The sequence below is a fragment of the Hypanus sabinus genome, chromosome 8 (assembly GCF_030144855.1).
Source record: "Hypanus sabinus isolate sHypSab1 chromosome 8, sHypSab1.hap1, whole genome shotgun sequence".
Taxonomy (NCBI): domain Eukaryota; kingdom Metazoa; phylum Chordata; class Chondrichthyes; order Myliobatiformes; family Dasyatidae; genus Hypanus; species Hypanus sabinus.
This window is the reverse complement of record NC_082713.1, coordinates 119985579-120000061: the sequence shown is the minus strand read 5'-3', so window position 1 is coordinate 120000061 and position 14483 is coordinate 119985579.

Here is a 14483-nt window from a genome sequence, read left to right as displayed (position 1 = left end):
AGCTGGAGAAGGAGGAATCTGATGGTAGAGGAGAGTGGCCAAAAGAGAAAGGAAAGGAGGTGGGGCTCAGGGCAAGGTGATAGGCAGATGAGGAGAAGAATTAAGAGTCCAGAATGTGGAATTGAAGAAGAGAGAAGGGGAAGGGAAAAACATACTGGAAGTTAGAAATCAATGTTTATGCTGACATGTTGGAGGCTACCTAGACGGAATAATAGGTGTTGCTCCTCCATCCTGAGAGTGGCCTCATTATGGCAGAAGGGGAGGCCATGGACCAACATGTCGGAACAGGACAAAAAAGCTGTGAACTATTTCCTAAATGCTGAGAAAATTTGAAAATCAGAGTTACAAAGGGAATTCGGAGTCTTTGTCACAGGATTCCCTGAAAGTTAACTTGCAGGTTGAGTTAGTGGTGAGGAAAGCAAATGCAATAATAGGATTCATTTTAGAGGACTGGAATATAAGAGCAAGGACGTACTGTTCAGGCTTTGTAAGGCTTTGGTCAGACTACTGTTTTGGGCCCCTTATCTAAGAAAAGATGTGCTGGCATTGGAGAGGGTCCAGAGGAGGTTCACAAGTATGATTTCAGGAATAGAAGGCTTATTGTATGGGGAATGTTTGAAGGATCTGGGCCTGTATTCGTGAAGTTTAGATAAATGAGTAGGATGAGCTAATGATTATGAAAGGCCTAGTTAGTGTTGATGTGGAGAGGATGTTTCCAATAGTGGGTCAGTGTAGAACTAAAGGACACAGCCTCAGAATAGAAGGACATCCATTTGGAAAGAAGATGAGGAATATAAAATAGTACAGCACAGGAACAGGCCATTCAGCCCACAATGTTGTGCCAAACCAGGTAAAAAGTAAATCAAAAACACCCAAACACTAATCCTTCCTACCTACACCATGTCCATATCCCTCCATCTTCCTTACATCCATGTGTCTGTCCAAGTGTCTCTAAAAAGCTTCTAATGTATTTGCCTCTGCCACCAGACCAGGCATCCACCACTCTCTGAGTAAAAACTTACTCCTCACATGCCCCTTGAACCTACCCCCTCTCACCTTCAATGCACGCTGCTGGTATTAGACATTTCAACCCTGGGAAACAAATGCGCTCTGTCCACTCTATCTATGCCTCTCATAATCTTGTAAATGTCTATCAGATCTCCCCTCCACCTCCAGCGCTACAGAGAAATCAATGCAAGTTTATCCAGTCTCTCGTGATAACACTTGCCCTCTAAACCTCTTCTGTACCTTTTCCAAAACCTCAACAACATTCCTGTAGTGGGGCAACCAGAACTATATGCAATACTCCAGATGTGGCCAGAGTTTTGCCAAGGTGCAATGTGGCCTCCTCACCTTTGAACTCAGTGCATCGAATAATGAAAGCAAGCATTCCATAAGCCTTCTTAACCACCTTATTGACCTGTGTAGCCACTTTCAAGGAGCTGTGAACTTGCATCCCAAGATCTCTTTGCTCAGCAACACTGTTAAGGATCTTGCCCTTAACAGCGTACTGTGTCATTGCATTTGCCCTGATAAAGTGCAACACCTCACATTTATCTGAGTTAAGCTCCATCAGCCACTTCTCTGCTCATATCTGCAATTGATCTATATTGAGCTGTATTATTTGACAGACCTATATTATCCATTCACCTACATTCACCGATCTTGGTATCGTCCACAAAATTACTATCCCACCCATCTACATTTCAATCCAGGTCCTTTATACACATCACAGCTGATGTCCGAGCATAGATCCCTACAGAACTCCACTAAATATAGATCACCAGTTTGAATAATCCCTTTAACCACTTTCCTCCTCTATGTAACACACACAAGATGCTGGTGGAACGCAGCAGGCCAGGCAGCATCTATAGGGAGAAGCAATGTCGACGTTTCGGGCCGAGACCCTTTGTCAGGACTAACTGAAAGGAAAGATAGTAAGAGATTTGAAAGTAGGAGGGGGAGGGGAAAATGCGAAATGATAGGAGAAGACCGGAGGGGGTTGGTTGAAGCTGAGAGCCAGAAAGATGATTGGCAAAAGGGATACAGAGCTAGAGAAGGGAAAGGATGATGGGACGGGAGGGCTAGGGAGAAAGAAAGGGGCAGGGAGATGGAGAACAGGGGGAGTGATGGGCAGAGAGAGAAAGAAAAAAAAAGGGAGGGGGAAAAATAACTAAATATATCAGGGATGGAATAAGAAAGGGAGGAGGGGCATTAATGGAAGGTACAGAAGTCAATATTCATGCCATCAGGTTGGAGGCTACCCAGCTGGTATAAGGTGTTGTTCCTCCAACCTGAGTGTGGCTTCATCTTGACAGTAGAGGAGGCCATGGATAGACATATCAGAATGGGAATGGGGCATGGAATTAAAATGTGTGACCACTGGGAGATCCTGCTTTCTCTGGCGGACAGAGCATAGGTGTTCAGCAAAATGGTCTCCCAGTCTGTGTCGGGTCTCACCAATATATAAAAGGCCACACCGGGAGCACCAGATGCATTATACCACAACAGCCAACTCACAGGTGAAGTGTTGCCTCACCTAGAAGGACTGTCTGGGGCCCTGAATGGTGATGAGGGAGGAAGTGTATGGACTTGTTCTGCTTGCAAGGATAAGTGCCAGGAGGGAGATCGGTGGGAAGGGATGGGGGGAGATGAATGGATAAGGGAGTCGCGTAGGGAACGATCCCTGTGGAAAGCAGAAAGAGGGGTGGAGGGAAAGATGTGCTTGGTAGTGGTATCCCGTTGGAGGTGGCAGAAGTTACGGAGAATTATACATTGGACCTGGAGGCTGGTGGGGTGGTGGGGGGACCCTGTCCTGAGTGTGGTGGTGGGCAGATGGGGTGAGGGCAGGTGTGCAGGAAATGGGAGAGATGCATTTGAGAGCAGCGTTGATGGTGGACGAAGGGAAGCTCCTTTGTTTAAGAAAGGAAGACTTCTTCTTCATCCTGGAATGAAAAGCCTCATCCTGAGAGCAGATGCGGCGGAGACGGAGGAATTGTGAGAAGGGGATAGCATTTTTGCAAGAGACAGGGTGGGAAAAGGAATAGTCCAGGTAGCTGTGAGAGTCTGTAGGCTTATAGTAGATATCAGTGGATAGGCCGTCTCCAGAGATGGAGACAGAAAGATCAAGAAAGGGGAGGGAGGTGTCAGGAATAGACCAGGTAAATTTGAGGGCAGGGTGAAAGTTGGAGGCAAAGTTAATGAAGTTAATCCTCTTATGTGTAAGCCAGTTCTGAATCCAAGCAGCCAATTTGCTACAGATCCCATGCACCTTAATCTTCTAAATGAGCCTCCGAAGAGAGACTTTGTCAAACACCTTACTAAAATCCATGTTAACAACATCCACTGCCCTAACCTCATCAATCTCTCTCATCACCTTGCCAAGGACTTTTCATGGCTCCTCCTGGCTTGCCTAAATCCTATTTCTTTCACTAGAAGGTGGTAGATCTATAGAATTCATTGCCACGGATGGCTGTGGAGGCCGTCAATGGGTATATTTATAGCAGAGGTTGATAGTTGCTTGGTTAGTCAGGGTATGGGGAGAAGGTTGGAGATGGGGTTGAGAGAGATAAGAAATCAGCCACGATGGAATGACAGAACAGGCTCTTCGGGCTAAGTGGCCTACTTCTGCTTCAACATCTATGGTTTGTCATGGGGGTGAATGAATTTCTGTAATTAAGCTCCCTATCTCTCAAGAACACATCTCATTCTCCTCAACTCCAAAAAATCCTGGTCCATTCTACCTCCTCACAAGACAATCTATCAAAAATCCAGGATCATCCTAGTGGAATGGAGATACCACTTTGTCCGTTATTAGGGAGAGAGGGAGAGAGCCTGTGGTATGTTGAATGCTGGGTGAACGAGTAGCCTTTGGGGTACCACAAGTCTGTGTCTTTACTGTGCTTTGCTCATGTTTGAGTGCTGGCTGGTGGGTGCCAATGCGGGGAGGGGGGACCGTTGCTTGCTGTCGCTTATGCACGGAAGGGAGGGGAGCTGGGGGGACGGACTTTGGGGTTCTATCTCATTTGTTCTTTGGGGCACTCCTCTGTTTTTGTGGATGTTTGTGAAGAACAAGCATTTCAAGATGTGTATTGTATATATTTCTCTGACATTAAATGTACCTTTGAAATCTTTGAAACCTTTGAATCTTTGCTGATCTGTCTCCAGTCATAGTATATTTTTTCTGCATTGGGACACCAAGATTCTGCACAGAAATCGAGTGGTGGTCTCACTGGTGCTTTCTTATAGCTGCAGTGAAACTTCCCTCCCATTTTTTACTCCAAACCACTGGAGATGAAAGCCAGTATTTCCTCAGCCTTCCCAGACACTGCATGTACATGGTAACTCTTATGCTCTAATAACTTCTTTACTTCTATGTAAACTTTTGCCACATTCCATGTTTTCTCCTTAACTTGAATGTTTAACTTCTTGGCTTAGACCTGCTGGTTCATCCTCACCTTCGAATCATGCCTCTAATCTTGCAACTCCCAGCTGAGACACGTGCAAATCCACTGGTGCCTTTGTTTTTTGCATCCCGTGCTCCCAGTGCAGCATCCTCTACATTGGTAAGATCTGCTGCGGAATGAGGGGCAACTTTGCTCCATCTGCCGTAACAGCCAGAATCTTCAGGTGACCCACTCATTTTAATTGCACTTTCCATTCCCATGCTCACATGTTTCCACCGACTCTTCTACTGACAATGATTAGAGGAACAACACATCATATTCCACCTTGGTAGTCTCCAGCCTGACTGCATGATCATTGGTTTCTCTAACTTCTGCCTCTGTCTCCTTTGTTTTCCTTTATATCACCAGCCCCTTCACCCCAACTCTCTCTACTCCCCCATATTCTCCATCTGCCCATCACCCACACACTCCTCCCTCTGGTTCTCCTTGCCACCTCCTTCTTTTTATTCAATGCTCTACCATCCTCTCCTATCAGATTCCATGTCCTTCAGCCCTTTGTCATTTCCACCTTTCACCAGCCAGCTTCTTACATCATTCCCACACTCCTCCCCCCCTCACCAGCCTATCAGCTCCCCTCACCTAGATCCATCCATCACCCGCCAGTCTTGTTCCACCCTTTGCCCAACCCTTTCATGCCCGCTATCTCCCCTCCTTCCTTCCAGTCGAGATGAAGGGTCTCGGCCCAAAACATCAACTGTCCATTTCCCTCCATGGATGCTACCTGACCTGCTGAGTTCCTCTAATTGTTGTGTGTCACTTTAATATTGGGATATATTTTGCTGGGAGCCATAATTAATATCTTCTTCAATCTCCGCCATTGCTTACCTCTTGTCTTACTTGCTCGGTTATTTGCTTGACCCACTTCAGCCAGCTCTCTGCACCTTCCTCTGTAGGTATAGTAACATTCAAGCCTCTCACAGGGTGTATCAATGCAATCATGAAGAAAGCATGCCAGTGGCTATACTTCAACTGGATTTTGAGCAAATTTCTACAGATGTACCGAGGAGAGCTCTCTGACTGGCTGCATCACTGCCTGGTATCAAGGCTCCACTGCGCAGGACCGAAAGATCTGCAGAAGGCTGCAGCTGGCTCCACCGTGGGCACAGCTCTCCCCACCATGGAGAAAATCTTCAAACGGCAGTGCTGCAAGACAGTGACATCCATTATGAAAGACCTTCACCACCTGGAACATGTCCTCCTCGTATTACTGTCACTTGGGAGGAATTACTGGAGCTTGAAGACCCAAACAATGTGGAGGCTTGTAGCCATTTCCATCAGATTTCTGAATGGTCCATGTCAACACTACCTCATTATTTGACTTTTGCACTATTTACTTATCTTCACAACTTACAGTAATTTGTATGCATTGTAATGTACAGCTGCCTCAAAACAATATATTTGACAATATATGTCAGTGATAACAAACCTGATCCAAGTTTGTTGCTCTCATCTCCACTGATTATCTTACTTGTTAAGTTATTTGCTCACTACAGTTATTGCCTCACTACAGGAAGGATGTGGAAAAGCATAGAAAGGGTTCAGAGGAGATTTACAAGGATGTTGCCTGGATTGGGGAGCATGCCTTATGAGAATAGGTTAAGTGAACATGGCCTTTTCTCCTTGGAGCGACGGAGGATGAGAGAGTGGTGAGTGTGTGGAATGGGCTGCCGGCAGCAGTGAGGGAGGCAGATACAATTGGGTCTTTTAAGAGACTCCTGGATAGGTACATGGAGCTTAGAAAAGTAGAGGGCTATGCTTAACCCTAGGTAATTTCTAAGGTAAGGACATGTTCAGCACAGCTTTGTGGGCCGAAGGGCCTGTATTGCACTGTATGCTTTCGATGTATGTTTCTAATTAGTTTATTCTGTCACTTTTCTCTGTAGGTCTCCTTATTTACACATAAGTTTCAACTGTGTTACATGTAAGGTCTCGACCTGAAGTGTTGACTGTTCAATCCCTTGTCCTCCCCTACAGATGGTGACTGATCTGCTGATTTCTCCCAGCAGATCCTGTTTTTATCACTCTCATGCTGAACACTCTAATTTATATGCAAGCAGATCTTTTTCTCCGAGATCATTCATTAAACGTGAAATATTACACACATGGAACCTCCGCAATCACAAGGAATGCTTTTACAAACTCTGTGATTATTTTGGCAGTAAATCTGCTCCTCCTGCTTAAATACTGCCGATACAGTAGAGCACAAGAAGATAAAGCAGGGGTGGTCCGCCAGGCTGCCTCGCAGCTTAATGAGATCCTGACTGATCTAAACACCAGCTCCTAATTTCGGAGCGGCTCTCTCCTAAATTCCGTGAGCACTTTGGCAATTAGGAAATAAGCCCAGTGACCATCTATGCACCGACCTGCTCACACCAGTCTTCAGATATTTAAACCTGCTAATAAGACCATAAGACAAAGGAGCAGACTTAGGTCATTTGGCCCATTGAGTCTGCTCCAGCATTCTATCATGGCTGATTTATTATCCCTCTCAAAACCATTCTCCTGTCTTCTTGCCATAACTCCTGACACCCCTTCTAACAAAGATCCTATCAACCACCAACTTGACCTCCCAGCAATCAGTGACAATCAGTTCCACAGATTCATCACCATCTCGCCAAAGAAATTCCTTCTCATCTCTGTTCTAAAGCAATGTCCTTGTATTCTCTGGCTGAGCGCTTTGGTCTTAGATTTCCCCACAGTAAGAAATACACTCTCTGCGACCAGTCTATCTAGACACTTCAATATTCAATAGGTTTCAATGAGATTCCACTCCCCCCACACCATTCTTCTAAACTCCAGTGAGTACAGGCCTAGAGTCATCAAATGTACCTCAAAAGTTAACACTTTCATTCCAGGCATCATTCTCTTGAACCTTCTCTGGACCCTCTCCAATGCCAGTATATCCTTTCTTAGATAAGGGGCCCAAAGCTGATCACCATATTTCAAGTGTAGTCTGACCAATGCCTTATAAAGCCTTAGCATTTTTGCCTTTATATTCTAGTCCTCTCTAAATGAATGCTAACATTGCTTTTGCCTTTCTTACGACCAACTCAACCTGCAAGGTAACACTTAGGGAATCCTGTAGTAGCACTTCAAAGTCCCTTTGCACCTCTGATTTCTTAATTTGCTCCCTGTTTAGAAAATAATCTGTAGCTTTATTCGTTCTACAAATGTGCTTGACCATGCCCATTCCTACACCATATTCTATCTGCTGCTAATAGTCTCCTAATATCTCCAGGTCCTTCTACAGACTCCCTGCTTCATCAACACTAGTTGCCCCTCCACCTTTCTTTGTATCGTCTGCAAACTTGGCCATAAAGCCATCAATTCCATCATCCAGAACATTGATATGTAACGTGAAAAGAAATAGTCCCAACACTGACCCCTGCGGAGCACCACTAGTCACCTCCAGTCAATCAGAAAAGGCCCTCTTTATTCCCACTATTTGCCTCCTGCCAGCTAGCCAATCTTTTACCCATACTATTATTTTTAAGTAGTTCTGTATTTTACACAGGCGATCTCTTCCTTGTGGAATGGGGAAGAAGATGTGCTGGGAAGGTCAGTGGCTCCAAGCCACAATTTCGGAGGGATAAAGAATAGTGAAAAAAAGGTAGAGGCAAGAACATGGAACAGAAGAGTAGAGTGCAGGCCCTTCAGTTCATATTGTGCCAACCTTTAACCTACTCCAAGATCAATCTAATGGGGCATGGGTCTAGCAACCCAGTACCATATAAACCTCAAGCTGCAGAAACACCAACAGAAGCTTCAAATACCTCATCTCTTAGAGAGCAAGGATCTTTGAAGAGGGTCTGCACTGGGATATTTGAAAGACTGGCACAGACTCTGGTGAGCTGCTCTAGGTAGCTTATGCCCCAGTAGGAGTAATGGCTTAAGAGGAAGATCAATGTATAACAAGGAATGTATACCAGCTAATATTGCAATGAATTATGGTCTGAGTTTCTTTCACATCTGAGTTGGAAATTCTCATTCCCTCCTGGTTTGTGAGCATATCTACAAGGCAAGAGGCTTAGCAGATGGAATACAGTTTAGGGAAGTGAGTGATGATGCACTTCAGTAGAAGGAATAAAGATATAGACTATTTTCTAAACGGGGAGTGAATTCAGAAACCACAAATGCAAAAAGACTTGGAAGTCGGATTACAGGGTTCTCTAAAGGTTAACTTGCAGGCTGGGTCAGTAGTAAGGAAGGCAAATGCAGTGTCTGCATTCACCTTGATAGGACTGGAATACAAAACTAAGGATGTAATGCTGAGACTTTATAAGGCAATGGACATACCACATTTTGAAGTTTTGGGCCCCGTATCTGGGAAAGGACGTGCTGGAATTGGAGAAGATCCAGAGGAGCTTTACGAGAATTTTCCTGGGAATTAAAGGGTTAATATGTGATAACTCTGGGTCGTACTCACTGGTTTAAGAGTTCAGAGGAATGATGGGGGATCTCACTGAAAACCACCGAATATTGAAAGGCTTAGGTAATGTTGGTCTGGAGAGGATGTTTCCTATAGTGAGAGAGTCCAGGACCAGAGGGTACAGCCTCCTTTAGAACAGAGATAAGGAGGAATTTCTTTAGCCAGAGGATGATGATCTGTGGAATTTATTGCCACAGATTGCTGTGAAGGCCAAGTCATTGTGTATATTTAAAGCAGAGTTTGATAGGTTTTTGATTAAGAGTGTCAAAAGATACTTAGAGAAGGCAGGAGAATGAGGTTGAGAGGGAAAATGAATCAGCCATGATTGAATGGTGGAGTTGAATCAATGGCCTAATTCTACTCTGATGTCTTATTGTCTTGTACTCTTCTGGATTCCTTAGATGATCCGGAGGAAAGAAGTTGAGGCTGTGGCCTGGTTTGTTGAAGTAAATGTGTTACCTGTGACATATCCGCACACACACACACACACACACACACACACACACACACACACACAGAGGAGTTTCAGAGAGTGAAGTCAGTAAGATGTTGCAGTTTTTTCAATCTTTGGGTCTTCTCAGTGATTGATTACGTTCCTGGGATTGTGCATTGTTAAACTAAAAACCCACGTACACATGCACTAATGGCTACCTAAAGAACAAATTTCCTCCTTAGATATAGAAATAAAACCTGGCACTGTTTTACATAAAGTTTCCTGTGTTTGTTGGATGAAATAATGGAGGAAATGTGAAATTAATATCATTTTCACAAATATCAGAGGAACTGACTGCACAGAAATTACCTCCAAGAACAGTTTCCAGCGATAATCATTGCCATCTGGTGAATATGTGAACAGTAAGTGAGCGATCTTTTGGCTCTCGCTGTTGAAGCTCCCAGGAAAGGCAGCAGCACCCTTTCTCTCTACTGCCCTCACCCACAGCAGGGGTATGGGGTATGGAAGAAGCACTCCCTGAGAACCAGACACCTGGTGTCAGAGCCCAAGGTCTAGGTCAACACTCCTGGCTGATGCAACATGTGGCTCTGTTGGAAGATCTTTCTCACGTATCCTGACACCAGGATCTCAATGCAACATTCTGGAGAGAAGAGATGTTTCTTTCATGTCCTGTCCAAAGCAGAATGGGGCAGGCTTTCTGGAATGCAGTCCCTTCTCCATTTTCCCTTTAGCAACACAATAGGAGGTTGTTCAGCCAACGCATTCATGCTAGCTTTCAGGAGGACTATCTCATCAGTTCCTTTACCTCTAACTACCTCTGCATTTTACTCTCTCACACTCATCCATCATGTCATTTGGCCAATCAAGTCTGCTCTGCCATTCAGCCATGTTTGATATTTTTCAGTCCCATTCTCCCACCATAACCCTTAACCTACTTATCACGATCCTACCAATTTCTGCCGAAAATATACACAATGACTAGGCTTCGAAAGTGAGTGAATTTGTGGCAGTGAATTCCACAGATTCACCACCATCTGGCTGAAGAAATTCTTCTTCCTTTCATCTCCTTTATTCCGAGGAGAACCCTCAGATCCTACATTCTCTTACTAATAGAGACCATCTACTTTAAACAAGCCTTTCAGTAGACTCTGGCTTTCAAAGTGATCCCCTCATCCTTTTGAAATGCATCAAGTACAGGGGCATCAAATGCTCTTCATATATTAAACTTCCATTCCTTGGATCACTTCCGTGAACCTCCAAGGCCAACATATCCTTCCTTAGATACGGGGCCAAAATTGCCTACAGATTCCACCTTGATTCTTTTACCCTTTAACTTATATTACCTTAAAGCAGCCATAGGAGGAAAACAGAGCACCCAGAGGTAACTGACACAATCACAGGACGACCCTGCAAACTCCACATAGACAACACTTGTGTCGAGGTCACTGGAGTTGTAACGTGTCAGTTCTAACAACAGCACCACTGGAACTCCCAAAAGTTAGTGAACATTTAGATTTAATAGAGGATTTCTCACAAGCCACTGAATGTTCCCTCACTCATTCAGCATCTCCTCCACAACCACTGTCAACAGTGATGCTCTACAAGGCTGTGTGCTCAGCTTCCTGCTCTACTCACTTTATACTTATGACTGTGAGGCTAATCACAGCTCCAATACAATATTTAAGTTTGCTGACGATACCATTGTTGGCCAAAACAAAGGTGTGCAAATCGCCAAATAGGCAGGAGATTGAAAATCTGGTGGAATGGTATTACAACAACAACCTCAAACTCAATGTCTGCTAAACCAAAGAGCTTCTTGTTGATTACAGGAAGAGGAAACCAGATGTCCATGAACCAGTCATCATTAGGGGACTGGAGGTGGAGAGGGACAGTAACTTGGAGCTATCATTTCAGAGGATCTGTCTAAGGACCAGCATGTGTGCCATTGCAAAGAAAGGACAACAGTGCTTCTTACTATTTTAGAAGTTTGTGCAGATTAGGCATGTTAACTAAAACTTAGACAAACTTCTACAGATACACATTGGAGAGCATCTTGACTGGTTGTATGATAGCCTGATATGGAAACACCAATGACCATGAATGAAAAAGCCTACAAAAAGTGGTGGATACAGTGCAGTCCATCACAGGCAAAGCCCTCTCTGCCATTGAAAACATCTACAAAGAAAGCCATATTGATCATCAAAGACCCTCAACATCTAGGCCATGCTCTTCTCGTTACAACCATCAGGATCCTTAGGTCCCACGCCACCAGGTTCAGGAACACTTATGATCTTTCCTGAACCGATGTGAACAACTTCAATGACCTCAAATCTGAACTGAGTCCAAGACCTGCAGATTCACTTTCAAAGACTCTTTAAACCTCATGGTCTCAGTACAATTTATTTGTTTTATTTACATGACTTATCTTCTTTTGCACGTTGGTTATTTTGTTTATGAATAGACTTCTTAAATTCTATTGCATTTATTTATTGATTTTCATGTAAATACCTGCAAGAAAATTAATCTCAAGGTAGTATATGGTAACATATACAGTATGTACTTTTAAATAAACTTTACTTTGACTTCAACTCTAGGAAAAAAGGTACTGGCTGACTACTCTATCTGTGTCTTTGCATTGTACTTCTGCTGTGAAACAACACCATACATGACAGTGATAACAAACCTGGTTCTGACTTTGACTATCTGTCTATTGTAAACCTCTTATAAACCTCTATCATCTCCTCCCAGATTCTGCCACTCTCGAGAGAACAGACCTAATTTGTCCAACCTCTCCTGAGAGCTCATGCCCTCTAATCCAGGCAGCAAGATGGTTAAGCTCTTCTGCACTCTCTCCAATGCCACCATCTCCTTTCTACAATGTGGGGATGTCATGAGATCCATTGCTGTGTCATGGAGAGAAACAAACAGGGGTCTTCATAATTTTAGCATTGCCCATAAGGCCACAAGACCATAAAATCATCAGAGCAGATTAGGCCATTCAGCTCATTGGAGAGCTCCACCGTTCCATCATGGATGATTTATTCTCCTTGTCAACCCCATTCTCCTGTCTTCTCCCACAACCTTTGACACCCATACTAATCAAGAACCTATCAATTTCCACTTTAAATATAGCCAATGATGTGACCTCCACAGCTATCTGTGGCAATGAATTACACAGATTCACTACTCTATGGCTAAAGAAATTCTTTCTCATCTCTGTTCTAAATAGACGCTTTTGCATTTTGAGGTTTGCACCCTGGTCCCTGACACCCCCACTGATGGAAACATTCTCTCCCTGTCTACACTATCTAGGTCATTTAATATTCAATAGGCTTCAATGAGATCTCCCTCATTCTCCTAAACTCCAGTGAGTACAGGTGCAAAGCTATTAAATGCTCCTCATAAGTTAACCCCTTTCGTTCCTGGGATCATTCTCTTGAACCTCTTCTGGATGGTCTCTAATGTCAGCACATCTGTTCCTAGATAAGGCACCAAAAACTGCTCACAATATTCCAAATACAGTCTGGCCAATGCCTTATAAAGTCTCAGTGTTACATCCTTGCTCTTACAGTATATTCTGCTCATCTCAAAATGAATGCTAACATTGCATATGCCTTCCTTACTGCCGACACAACCCACCCATTAACCCTGCACAAGGACGCCCAAGTCTCTATCACCTCTGATTTCTGAATTTGTTCCCTTTTAGGTCATTGTGCTGGGTGAATGGAAGGGTTAAATTTGGAAAGCAGGTTAAAAATGTCTCCATTGTTCTCAGCTGTTCCAGAGCTGGGCATGTCCAATAGGTGCTCTATTGGCCAAAGCTGCCGACAAGAAAAACAGTTCAAATTAACTCCGTCGGCCCTTGTCTGGATTTCCAAAAATAAAGCAGCAGATCAATTAGCATGAGTAGCTGAGCTTTCTGCGGCGCCAGAGTTGGCCAGCTCTGCTTGTGTGGAAAAGAGCTGTTCTAAATTTAGCTTCGTTACTTGGCAAAGGTGTGAGCTGTATTACCATTCTGACTGGAGTTAGCTCCCCATCTCAGTACACTGTTCTTCTGTCAAGTGCTCACTTCCACCTCTGGCACTGCGGATTTTCATTCGAGGCAATTCATGTTTAGCATATTTCTAATGGCAATGTAGTTATTGCGACATCTACATGTAGTAGTAACAATTCCTTCAGGTTGTTATAGCCGGGGGAGGTACTGGGGACAAGTTCCCACTCCCTATTAAGTGCTCCCAATGCATGCATCTCAAATAGCATCTGACAACCAAGTGTAATGCCTGGCCTTCACGTGTGGCTTAGCTGCTAAGCCATGTGGAACCATTTCTACTGACAAGAGAAGGGGCAAAGGTGGGTTGCTAGCATCTTAAAACCAGTCGCTTTGAGTAGGTGGGGCTTGTCAGCCATGTTTGGCAGCTCTTCTGGAAGGAAAGCTCTGATTTCAAACCTCTGTTGCCACATGGCTAGACCCACTCATGGGGAAGGCTTTGAGAGTAATCTCCAAGGGCAAATCCAGAACAGGAGTTCCCTAAGGCAGCCTTATGCTGAGTTCAGCGCTGACTGGAAACGCTTGCAGTACTGCTGGTACCAAACTGTATCAGTCTCTGCCATTCCTTTGGATTCATCAGCTCTGTAGAGAGGGAGAGGCTGCAGTGTGCTCTCCTTAGCATACTGCCCTGTATATCATGTAGACAGCTAGTACGAAATATCTACACTTGACCTTGACCAATGGAGGGCCTTAAATATTGCTGTAGTAGTAGTGCAATCACTCAAGTTGAGAATACCGTTCTCCTAAGCGGGTTCCCTTAATGGAGAATGCCTGTGCATGACTTTATTCAACATGGGGCGGCTGAGGCACATGCCTTGACAGTTCGGATCACGGTCCAGTGGCACAGAATGGGGACCTTTCACTGTCCTGTGATGTGTCATCATCTTTCACCAGCTCAATCACTGAGGTCTTGGTTGGATCACTTTGTTTCTGAAGCCTCCCCTTTGACCTCACCGCCAAGGGTGACCCTACCAGGAGCTAAGCACCAGGTGTCTAACCTCCAGGCGGCATCGCTCTCAGAATCTCAGGAATTCTCAAGCTTCTCCACTGTGACAAACTGATGATCCTGGGAGAAGGATCTGATTC